Source organism: Larimichthys crocea, chromosome XII (assembly GCF_000972845.2).
Source record: "Larimichthys crocea isolate SSNF chromosome XII, L_crocea_2.0, whole genome shotgun sequence".
NCBI classification, from domain to species: domain Eukaryota; kingdom Metazoa; phylum Chordata; class Actinopteri; family Sciaenidae; genus Larimichthys; species Larimichthys crocea.
The window spans coordinates 11725220-11738411 of NC_040022.1; the positions used below are offsets into that span (position 1 = coordinate 11725220).

The 13192-nt window shown below is 44.0% G+C and overlaps 1 pseudogene; it reads left to right on the plus strand.

Moving 5' to 3' along the window:
- Positions 1 to 4630: 4630 nt before the first annotated feature.
- LOC113747034 (septin-6 pseudogene) lies at positions 4631 to 8924 on the plus strand (annotated as a pseudogene).
- Positions 8925 to 13192: the final 4268 nt, after the last annotated feature.

Below are 13192 nucleotides of genomic sequence, written 5' to 3' on the forward strand. Positions count from 1 at the left end.
TGTGTGAATGGGTGTATAAGAGACATTAACTTAAAGAACTTTGTAGAAAGGCGCTTTATGAAGTTCAGTCCATTTCCTGTTATTAGTTTACCGGCAGATCTGCCCGATCCAATATATATATTGCCCGAAAAGGAGGGGGGGGAAAAAGCAAAAAATGTTTTGAACCTTTTATTGTACAAATTTTACATCCAAAATGTGAAAGTGAAAAAAAGTGTGAAAAATATATTTACATCTGGGGGCTAACAATGGTTTGGAATTTTTTTTTTTTTAATTATTATTATATATTTGATTTTGATTGATTTTCTTTTATTTATTTGAAATGTCCCACTCCGATGAATTTAAGTAGGCTATTAACTAAATTTGCACACATTCAAAATTGCAAGTAACATGACTGTTATGAAGAATAAACAAATCTTAATTGTCTCTGGTGAAAAGCAGCCTTAACAAAATCTAACAAAACACTGGTAATTCAGACTGCATCTGGTCGTTTGACCATGAACTAATTTCCTCTCTCTTAATGGGAGGAATGGTGCTGATGCATATTTTGCATCACTGACTGTATGTCTGGTTCTAAACTGGACAGTCGTAATCTCATACTGGGGGCCACATTGATCTGATCTGGAGCTGGGCCTACCTCTTGTTGCAGGCAGTGTTGTGATTGGGACTCGTTGCTAGCATCTCCCGACTCCTTTCTTTGCATGTCGGTATCATCATTTGCCTTTCTTTTAACTGACCCCGTCTTCAGCCACCTATCCATCATTGTTTCCCATCCTCTCCGTGCCTTGTTTTAGTTAAAGTTCACAGCTTTTGCTGCTCTTTTCCTTGCTTTCTTTTCCTTACTTACTGACGTGACAGCGGAATGATTTTGTCTATAGGAGACGCCGTGGTTGCTTAGGCAACAATTTGGGCACTGCTAATTCAGATTTATCTTCATACAGTGGTCCCTCGTTTATCGCGGGGATACGTTCTAAAAATAACCCGCAATAAATGAAATCCGCGAAGTAAGTTTTACAATTATTATACATGTTTTAAGACCGCAAAACCCCTAACCACACACTTTTATACACCTTTTTACACGCATTTTGTACAGTACTCCCTTAAACAGGACGCAGAACAACAATGCAATGTGCATTCATACTGTACAGTACGCTGTAAAAAAAAGCATGCAAAATTACACTGAAAAAAATCCGCGAAACAGCGAGTCCGCGAAAAGTGAACCGCGATATAGCGAGGGACAACTGTATATCCATTATACATATTTAAAAAAAATATTTGTCTGCATTTTTGTTCAGAGAACAAATTCGCTTTACACTTCAAATAATGTTAGGTAGGACTCCACAAACTTGTGTGGGAAATTCGAATATTTTAAGAGATCCCCTCACGGACCACTTGAGGTCGCTCGCGGACCACACTTTGAGTAACACTGGTTTAAACCAACCAGAGGATTTTTATTTTTTCAGCCTCAGTACAGTTGTCATGAACGGGGAAATTAGCTATAGAGACCAAAACTGTTGTGTACCAGGATGTAAACAATTATCATAAGTGCTTATGGAGATTGACTCACTTCTGTAGCCAGCCTCAAGTGGCTGTTTGAGGAACTGCCTTGTAGCTGGTGTAAATGGAAAGGGAATTTAGGATTACAGTTTTTCTCAATTGCTAAAACACAATTTCTGAAACCTTGCTCCATTTTCTTAAAACATTAAACACAAAACCTCATCTTCAAGCACTATTTACAAAACAGTTCTACCTGTGCTCAAAACCAAACACTGCTCTCAAATCATAAACAAAGCGATAAAAATGATATATACTGTCAAGCAGTCAGTAAACAATACACCAAAAAATAGAAAACACATTGTTCAAAACATATAGTTCTGTTTTTTTTTTGTTAAACTGTTTTTGTTTATTTATTAAATTACATTTTACACAGCGTCCCAACTTTTTTGGAATCAGGGTTGTGAAATAAAAGTACCTTTGTTGTTGTGACAGCAGGAAGTGTGACGACACTTTTCGTAAAATAAGATGAAATCTGGTCAGACAGGTCAGGTAGGGTTAGGGCACGGCAGACTCTCAGTCAGACACACGCATTAAGGAAAATACAGTGAGATTGTTATTATACAACAAACAACTCTCGACTCTACGGGATCTCTGAAAAGAATATAATTTAAAAAAGAGGACTCAAAAAAAAGACTATTACTGTTCAAATTTCATCACTTTATCTTGAAGTAATTACTTAATTACATCGTGGCGTGGTCTCAACATGGTCTCAGTCCTACACCGTGCACCACCACCTATGAGTATGAGCTCACTACAACAATTATCATGTACTTATTTGCATCTGTGATGACCTCTTCCAGTAAGTGAACAAATGTATCACACAGTAAGGTCACCTTAAAGTAGACGGTCAGGATGAATCTGAGCTGCAAGGCCAGGTCTTCTCCGACCAGTGGTTGGCTTTACCTTTTTAACCCTCTCTCACTCCGAACCGTGGTTGGGAGCTGGTTAATGTTTTGGCTTGTTGCGGGTAACCACATTCCTATTCAAACCAGCATCTTAGAGTCCGGGCCAAAGTGTGGGAAGGAAGGAGGGCAAAGTGGGGTTTTTCATGCAAAACCGCACATTTAATCCTTTCTTTAAAAAGGCAGAACACAACACCAGGCCAAGTCAAACACTGCTGCGGACTAAACACTTAGGCATTAACATGAGCTAGCTCTTTCTACGTACGTCTGTCACCGTGGATGTCTACCTGTATGCGTTTACCTTCCTGCACCTGCACATCACATGCGCCAGGCCACTGTCTTAAAGAGACAGGGTTGGCCGGTGTAACGACGGGCTCGCCGTTACCCCCATACGCATGCACATATTGTAAGAAGGACGCATAGTAGATGTGTAGAAAGAACGTTTATTGGGTAATCATATTCAGGTGTGCATTTCCAGCGGGGGCGGAGACACATGGCACGGGACGCGGGGCCAGTCCGCCTCGTAGTCGCCCGCTGCTCAACCGTCTGAACACACAAAACACAGACACACAGACTAAATACACGAGTATGAAGACTCGTTAAAAGTATATTGTGGATTGAGCTAGGGCGTAACAACGCAAAGGTAAACTTACCACAACCTTGCGCTCTGCTCTTCACATGGGGGTCACGTCAAAACAGGTCTCCCCCCGGGGAACGTGGCCCTTATGTATGTTCTGGAGGACAGCAGTAAGTGGGAAGTGGGAGTAGGGGAGTTGTGTGGGGTTATGTAAATAGGTTCATGTTTGTAATTCATGTGTATGTATTGTTGGTGTTTTAGAATGGTATATGGGTTTGTAAATAGGTGTATATTGTATATATTGTACTTTGTATTTATGTAAATATTTATGGTTTTATATATGTGGTAAATATGTAAAACACCTATCAATGGTTTGAATTAATTAGTCATGTGATTAAGGGGAAATGGATAAAAGGGACGAGAAATGTTTTGTTGGTTGTAGCGAGTTGTGGAGTTTGATTGGAAGGGAGATTGGTTTGGGATTGTGAGGATATTACATTATTATCGTAAAGTTTTGATATGTTATGTGGGAATAAACACACATACATTACCACCGGGAAATCATCTCGTGTTTTGCCTCCGGACCGCTCGGGCAAGCTGACAAGTGGTGTCAGGAGTGGGATTCAAACCTTAGAGCTATCAGAAGTTACAGTCTGATTAGCCTGGAACAACATGAAGAGAGGTGCAAAGAGAACAGAGCACCACGAGGAGCCTGATGATGGGGTGCCAGGTGATGCTGCCGACAGCGAGGGCAACGGCAGCCAGCAATCCTGATAAACTGGAGGAGCTGACAGTCCTGGTCGTCTCACAGGCATCCAGAGATGAACGGATGGACAAAGAGACGACACGCCAGGAACAGAGGTGGAGAGGCCTGTAGCACCAATTCACCCAGATCCAGGCACAAGTGAGAGAGCTGAGAGAGGCCTATGAGAACAGACTTGAGCATGGGCAAGAAGATGGCAGCGATGGGGAAGACCCTGGGCTGGGAATGAGTCAAGCCAGCCGGCAGGTGGAGCCACCTCCACCACCACCACCACCACAGAGATCGCCGCACAGACACAGGGACCCGAAGCTGATACCCCTCGGCCCTGAGGATGACATCGAGCATTACCTCACGACATTCGAGAGAATGGCTACTGTCTGCCGTTGGCCAAAAGAAGAGTGGGCCATCCAGCTTGTCCCACTGCTCACAGGTAAGGCAGGTAGTGGCCTAGGGTCTCATGGATTTGATAGATACAGAGGACTATGACAAGTCAAGGAGTGTAATCCTGGCAAAAATATGAAATTACGGCAGACACCTACAGACGACGGTTCCGGTCACTGGACATTAATCAGGGAGAAACCCCTCGAGAGCTGTATGTGCGACTGAAGGACCTTTTCAACAGAAATGGGTCAGGACGAAACCTCCACAGTAAAGACCATTTTCTGAGATGCTAGTTGTGGAGCAGTTTCTGAGGATGGTGAGCCCAGACCTGGAGGTCTGGATCCGTGAACGGGACCCGAAGACGGCAGAGGAAGCCGCCCGGCTGGCGGAGATCTTCATGTCAGCCAAACACAGAGAGCAGCAGAGGTTTCGGCTCCGGCTAACAGCTACACTATGGCGTCAACTGAGATAGCGAGGCGAAGCGGGTGAAGGCGCTCGTGCTGTCCCTCTGGCAGGCCATGTCGGCTTTTGACAGCATGCCTTGACCAGCTGGTCAACAATCGTCACCACAGCTTCTGCTTTAACAATCCTCTGGTTGGTGAGACGGGTCGGGGGAAGTCCACCCTGATGGACACTTTGTTCAATACCAAGTTTGAGGGCGAGCCCACCCAGCACAACCAGCCAGGAGTCACGCTCAAGTCGAACACCTATGAACTCCAGGAGAGTAACGTGCGCCGCAACTCACAGTCCTCAACACTGTGGGCCTTTGGAGACCAATCAATAAAGAAGACAGCTACAAGTCTATCGTGGAGTTCATTGTAGGTTGTGGTAAACTTACCACAACCTGCTGCTCTGTCTTCACATGGGGTCACGTCAAAACAGGTCCCCGGGGAACGTGGCCCTTATGTATGGTTCTGGAGGACAGCAGTAAGTGGGAGTGGGAGAAGGGGAGTTTGTGTGGGGTTATGTAAATAGGTTCATGTTTTGTATATTCATGTGTATGTATTTGTTGGTGTTTATTAATGGTATAGGGGTTTGTAAATAGGTGTTTATATTGTATATTGTATTTTGTAAATATTTATGGTTTATTAATATATGTGTAATATGTACACCTATCAATGTTTGACTAATTAGTCCTGGATGCTCGGAATGGCTAAACGGGACGGAGAAACCTGTTTGGTTGGTGTTTGCGTTGTGGAGTTTTGTCTTGGAGGAGTCTGGTTATTGGCTTGTGCGGAGTTTTCTCCTTCTTGTTGTAGTGTTTGCTTTGTATGTGTGGAATAGACACACATCATTCCACCTGGAGAAGCATTCTCGTGTTTTGCCTCCGGACCCGCTCGGGCAAGCTGCAAGTGGTGTCCAGGAGTGGGATTCAAACTTAGAGCAACATGTCCAAAGTCCGGCCCGGGGGCCAAATGCGGCCCGTGGTCAAATTTCATCCGGCCCTCGGCCTCTGTCATAAAATCAGTAACGTCTGGCCCGCACGTTGTGTGCACTTGCGCACGCGCGCAGCTTGGGCAGCATTTCTTGTACCAGCATATGAAGCAGCTTGCACACTAAATGCTGTTCCTCATTTACCCACTGTAGGGCAGCAAAGTGACCCTTTGCCGCAATGGTTCAAAAATGGTGACAATCAACAAAAAAGGAAAGTTGACTGCGAGGGTCGACGCTTCAAGGATGGATGGAAATTGACTTTTTCTTTACTGAAGTACGCAACAACTGTGTCTGCCTCATTTGCAAAGAGACAGTGGCTGTTTTTAAAGAGTATAATGTCAAGCGACATTACCAAAAGCTAACACGCTGCCATGTACGACAAGATTACAGGGAAGGAACGCAGCGAGAAATTGAAGCAGCTTGAAGCTAGTTTAATCTCACAGCAGCAGTATTTTGCAAGAGCCCGAGAGTCAAATGAGAACGCCACAAAAGGCTAGTTACGAGTGCAGGCTGAGCGAAAAGCATTCCAAACCTTTCACTGAGGGTGAATTCATCAAAGACTGCGTGATGACTATGTGTGAAGAAAATCTGTCCTGAGAAGCAGCAAGAGTTTGCCAAAGTCCCTGTCTGGCACGAACACTGTGGCACGCAGAATTGAAGAAGTGTCATCAGACATCAAAAGACAATTAGAGACAAAGGAAGGGAGTTTGACTTTTTTTCCGCTGGCTTGCGACGAGAGCACAAGACGCCTCGGACACTGCCAATTACTAATTTTTTTGAGGGGAGTGGACAATGAATGAACGTTACTGAAGAACTACTTGACCTCAGGAGCCTGAAAAGTCCAAACAAGAGGAACAGACTATTCTCTTCTGTTTGCGCTGCCGTGGAGACATGCAACTCCGTGGAATAAAATTTCTGGGATTATTACGGATGCGCACCATCCATGACTGGCGAACGAAGTGGATTAGCAACACTAATAAGTAACAAAGTAAGTGAAAAAGGGGGGTAACGCTGTAAAACGTCCATTGCATCATTCATCAGCAAGTTTTATGTGCAAACCATCTCCAATACGAACATGTTTATGAAACCAGTGAAAAAACGATTAACTTTATCCGCTCCAGAGCGCTATGCCACCGTCAGTTTCAACTGTTTCTAACGAGATCATGCGGAATATGGAGATGTTTCTATCACAACTGACGTGCGATGGCTCAGTCGAGGTTCTGCACTGTCGCGCTTTTACTCGCTTAGGCAGCAAATCGGTGAGTTTTTGGCTGAAAAGGGACAACCTAGTGCAAGAACTAATGACCCTGTGTGGCTGCCGATTTGGGTTTCTAGGTGATATTACAAAGCAACCTCAATGGCCCTCAACACCAGTCTCCAGGGACCAAGACGCAGTCATAAGCCAACTATATTCACACATCAAAGCCTTTGGAACCAAAAGCTGAAACTGTTTGAAAGACACCTGTCGCAGTCCCACCCAATACGGCACACTTTTCAGCACTGCAAGAAATCATGACCAGATTCCCACAGAGCAATGTCAGTGGCGCAAATGTAGGAGGTACGCATCAGATATTTCATCTCTGGCTGAAGAGTTCAGACAACGCTTTCAGGATTTTGCAGCTATCGAGAAGGAGATCGCTTTTTTCCTCACTTTTTCCGTGGACCCGATGACGTTCCAGACCATTTGCAGCTGGAGCTCATTGAGCTGCAGTGTGACGCCGAGAGCCGCAGTCCGGCACCAGCAGCTTTCTCTCGCCAACTTTTACCCGACAGCTGGATAAGGACAGGTTTCGAGAGATCGAGAGTTTGCAAGAAAATGCTAAGCTTGTGTTTGGGTCGACGTATTTGTGTTGAGAAGACATGCTCGGTTATGAACTTAATAAGAGCCGGGTGAGGACACGGTTAACGGACTCTCCTGCGAGACAACCTGTCGCATCAATACCACTGCCTTTGAGCCAGACCTGGCCTTTGTGCTGCAGTCCAGATCTCAGTATCACCCGTCACATTAATGCAGCCAAGTCATTTGTCATTTAACATAAGTCTCTGAATTAATTTTTGTTAAGATCAGTCAACAAGTTTGTCCCAGTTTCACTCCAGAATAAACTTTAAAATTCAATCAACATTATATTTACTGATATGTCATATTTCAAATGAGCCCTGCCTGTGGAATGTCTATTGCGCTCGGTTCTTTCTGTTATTTTATTCAAAGTTCTGTGAACATTGAACAGCCATGGTGATATATTTCACAAATATAATTTGCACTCAATACTACAATTACTTCTGTTTAAGAAAAAAAGTTAAGTGAATATTCAATTGCATGTGATATGCATGTTTCAAATGAACCAAAACACATGCTTAAGATTGTGTGAAATTGAAAATAAAAAGGCAAATGTGAAACACGAATGGCTTGCTAAAATTTGTTTAAATATATTGTTGTTCTATGTAAAGAACGTCAGCCAAGGTCGGCCCCCCCAACATTGTGACCCCACATCAAATCTGGCCGCCCTTTGCAAAAAGTTTGGACACCCCTGCCTTAGAGGCTAGCAGAAGTTACAGTCTGATTAGCCTGGACAACAGGAAGAGAGGTGCAAGAAACAGAGCACCACGAGGAGCTGACGATGGAGTGCCAGGTGATGCTGCCGACCAGCGAGGGGCCACGGCAGCCAGCAATCCTGATAAACTGGAGGAGCTGACCAGTCCTGGTTAAGATCTCTGGTCGCTCCAACAGCATCCAGAGATGAACGGATGGACAAAGAGATGACACGCCAGGAACAGAAGTGGAGAGCCTGCAGCACCAATTACCCAGATCCGGCACAAGTGAGACCACATCAATAAAGAAGACAGCTACAAGTCTAATCGTGGAGTTCATTGACAGCAAGGTCCAAATAATTCCATCATCGCCAGCTCCGACGCCATCTCCAAAGCGAGCTGGCCAAATTCAAAATCAACCAGCGAGCTGGTCAGCAACGGCGTGCAATATATCAGTTCCCCACTGATGAAAAGTCCGTGGCGGAAATCAACTCCACCATGAACAGCCTTTGCCATTTGCCGTGGTAAGGAAGCACAAGAGGAAGTGTAAGATTGGGAACAAGATGGTCAAGGCCGGCAGTACCCTGGGGGACGGGTGCAGGTTGAAAATGAGAATCACGTGACTGTCGTCAATTGCAAATGGCTCAATCGGATGAAAGGACCCAATACACGTCTCACAGGGTGGTACCTGTCCCTGCAGCCCTACAACTTTGCGGTGCAGTACCGGGCAGGGAAGGAACAACCTGGTGGCGGACTGTCTCTCTCCAGGGTCCATGAAGACTGAGTACTGGACTCTTCGGAGAGGGGGGAAGGAATGTAACGACGGGCTCGCCATTACCCCCATATGCATGCACATATTGTAAGAAGGACGCATAGGAGATGTGTAGAAAGAACGTTTATTGGGTAATCATATTCAGGTGTGCATTTCCAGCGGGGGCGGAGACACATGGCACGGGACCGGGGCCAGTCCGCTCGTAGTCGCCCGCGTGCTCAACCGTCGGAACACCAAACACAGACACACAGACTAAATACACGAGTATGAAGACTCGTTAAAGTATATTGTGGATTGAGCTAGGGCGCGGTGGAAACATTACCATGTGCAGCCATCAGTCAAAAAGTGTTGTTCACCATCATGCAACTCTGGGCCCATACAACACTGCAAACATTCTTACATTCCTGGACACCCTGCATGACATATTCACTCTCGTTCAGAGACCAGAGCCGACAGATATGTCATCATATGGGACAATGTTTAGTTTCCACTCGCTGTTCTGGTCCGCAACTGGGTTTAAACCGATCACCCGGAATCATTGTGTCTACCTCCCCCCTTACTCGCCATTCCTAAATCCCATTGAAGAGTTTTTCTCTCTGCTTGGCGCTGGAAGGTTTATGACCGTCACCCCCCATCAGCGCATAGCCCTTCTACAGGCAATGGAGGAGGCATGCGGAGACATTGACCAGGTGTCATGTCAGGCCTGGATACGACACTCAAGGAGTGTCTTCCATTGCTAGATGCCTAGCAATGGAAGACATTGCATGTGATAGGGACGAGATTTTGTGGCCAGACCCAGTAAGAAGACAAGACTGATTTTTTTCCCTCAATGATTGTCGTTTTATGTTTTTTTTTTTTTTTTGGTGCCGTGACCGGCAAAACAACTTTATGTTTACGTATTTGGATGTGTGTAAATAAATATCCATTTACTTTGACCCCTGTGTGTTTACTGTAAAAGGTAACGAAAACCGATAGGCCCGCAACACAGGATAAGAGAGCCCAAATGATTGTTCATTGTTCTGTCAGTGTGCAGTCGGCTGCGTTTGTGTGCTGACTGATATATGAGTTTGTGTGCACAGGTCGGATCAAAAATAACTTTTTAAAAGAGTGGGTGAACATTTAGCAAAAAGTGCTTATGCAACGTACAAAACATCCTTTTTGCAAAGTGATCTACGGTGTGTTTGCTATTTGGGTGAAAGGTTTTGGCGGGATTTGTGTGTAGAGTTTTTGCCAGAAAAGCCAAAAGTTGCAAAAATTGCGTCTTAGCTATCAGAAAAACTGTATGACACGCGCGCACCATGGAAAGGGGAAAATCATCACACGTATGCCGGCTAAGTCAGGAATCAACAGTCCCCCTGCGATGTTTCGCCCCTACAGGCAACTAACGCAAGGTCACAGGCCAGCTGGGCCTTTCATATCTCCGGTAATATCTTCTGCGGTAATGGTCTATTTTTATTCGCTAAGAGGCTAAAAGGTCATTAAAGAGCATTATATTATCCTTGTCCAGAAATGGGCAGAGAACCCTGGTTTTGGTTGTTTTCATGGTACGCTGGTGGGGAGTATCAGATTGTAGTGGACATTTTAAAAGGCGCGGGGTCCCGTAACTGAACTAATACGGAAACGCAACATTTAATTTATATAAGGACAATTATTTTATGGGATGGATGCCAACTCTACTCAGATCGGTCAAACCTCCACAGACAGCCTGAAATTAGTTCACCTTGTGAACGTCAAACTTATCTGTTCACGTTAGTACAAATACAAACTTCCACTTTATAGTGAAATTGTTATTTTATTTTTCCTGTAATGCAGCAATATGCTTCCGTAATAATGGGCTTTTGCTGCTGCTTCCGTAACATGTAATCCTGAGAGAAAGACAGCAGCCGCTGAGATGTGTTTTATAAATAATTAATAAAGAGGCCTCAATATGCGACTAATAGGACTAAGAGCACACAGTGAAATGGTGGAGTATTTGTACAATTAATATAAAGTGTTAGCCAATTTTTATAGCCCATAAGGTTTTTGGCTGGTTTGGGTTGTTTCAATGGTACGCTGGTGGAGTATCGGATGTAGTGGACATCCTTAAAAGGCGCGGGTCCCGTACTGAACTAATACAGGACGCAACATTTAATTTAATAAAGGACAATTACGTATTTTATGGGATGGATGCCAACTCTACTCGGATCGGTCAAACCTCCACAGACAGCCTGAAATTATTTCACCTTGTAACGTCAAACTTATCATGTTTCACGTTATTACAACCATACAACTTTCCCTTTATTAACGTGATAATTTTATTATTTATTTCCTGAATGGCAAGCAATATGCTTCCGTAATAATGGGCTTTTGCTGCGGCTTCGTAACGATGTGAATCCTGAGAGGAAGACAAGCAGCCCCTGCAGATGTGTTTTATAATAATTAATAAAGAGTCAATATGCTACTCAGAGATTAAATTGGGCCGGAGCCCTCCGGAGCTGAGCTCCCTCTGCTTCAGAGTTTATAATAATCATGGGGCGTAAGCTACCATTACACAACTTTTTAAAATCATTAGTTTTGACCTCCACTCTTTTACTGTGTCAAAAATCAGCAGGCTACATCAGTCTGTTCACTCATCGCTGTTTCCAGAGCGCTGTGTCAGAGCTTCATTCGACAAGGTCACAGAAACATAAAATGTCAGTTTGAAATAGTTCAGTTAACTAACTGTTAAGAAGACGCTAACCCGGAGGTCAGCAGACCATATAGCATTAGACAGACAAAAGAAAGGCAGAAGACAGAGATCTAAATCCTACTTGGAAAGTTGTGAATTAATTGTAATGACTGGCAACTGCTGATATTTGGTATGATGTTGTGACATGTAAGAAAGTTTAGCAAACAATGATATTTGATGATGTAGATTATTTATTTCACCTAGTAACGTCAAACTTATCACGTTTCACGTTATTACAACATACAAACTTTCCACTTTATAACGTGATAAGTTTATTTTATTTTTTCTTAGGCAGCAATATGCTTTCCGTAATAATGGGCTTTGCTGCTGCTTCCGTAACGATGTGAATCCGTGGAGGAAGACAGCAGCCGCTGCAGATGTGTGTTTTAATAATAATTAAAGAAAGGTCATTGCTACTAATATGGATGCTAATGAGCACACAGTTATTGATTGATATTTGTACCTTTATATAAAGTGTTAGCCATATTTTTATAGCCCATAAGGTTTTGGCTGGTTTTCAGGGTCTCCGCGGATCCTTAAAAAGTCTTATTTTAAAAATGTGTCTTAAAAAGTCTTAAGAGCAGGTATTCACCATTTTCGAAGTATGGCATTAAATTTCAAGGTAGGTATTATTTTTCTCCCAGGTAGCCTATGGTTAATAAACAAAACATATGCTGCTTGATTTTTTCTCTGCGCTAACGTGATTACCTTAGCCAGCGTTGTTTGTTATCGATGCTGAAAACTCTAGAGCCGGTTGTTTGTCCTAATAGCACTGGGATCACAACCGCAGGGGGCGTGTGTGTCGCTTTAGCCATGAAATGTGAACGACGAAGAAGTGGTTTGGAATAAGAAGCAACGTTTCAACCTCTCTGGCATACATGAAAGAACCGAGATGGGGAAATGCAATTCAGCACAAGTGGCTCGAGGAGCCGAAAAATACAATAGTGTGGCTAACAAAACAGCGGCGGAATATGATGCGGCGATGTAAATAGTCGATAAGACATCCAAGTTTGGGAACAATGGGCTGTGTGCCCTTGACCGCATATGAAAGGGGAAAAGCACACACGCTATGCTGCAGTCAGGAATCAACAGTCCCCCTGCGAATGTTCGCCACTACAGGCACTAACGCAAGTGCAAGGCCAGCGTGCCTTTCATATCTCGTAATATCTCGCGGTAATGGTCTTATTTTTTATTCTCAAAGGTCTTAAAAGGGTCGTAAAAAGCATTATATCCTTGCAGAAATGTGCAGAGACCCTGTTCTTTCGCGAGCCGCGGCAGAACCTCGTAAATTTCAACAGAGCACGGCGCACCAGACAGAAAACCGGGCCTTGAATCAACGTAATAAACTTCCGCCCCCTTTCAAATAAAACACAATACAGTTCATGTAGCTTTTTACAACTTCACATCACCGTACGTCATGACCGTGGCACCAGGTGACAAGATCGATCAAAGGGTCTCACAGAGACTAATTGTTTGAAGTGGAACAACACACAATCATTTGACACAACAGATGCTTTTATAAATCTCCTCCACGGTCGGCAGAAGCAAAGGCAGCGCTGTTGTTGTTGTTTTT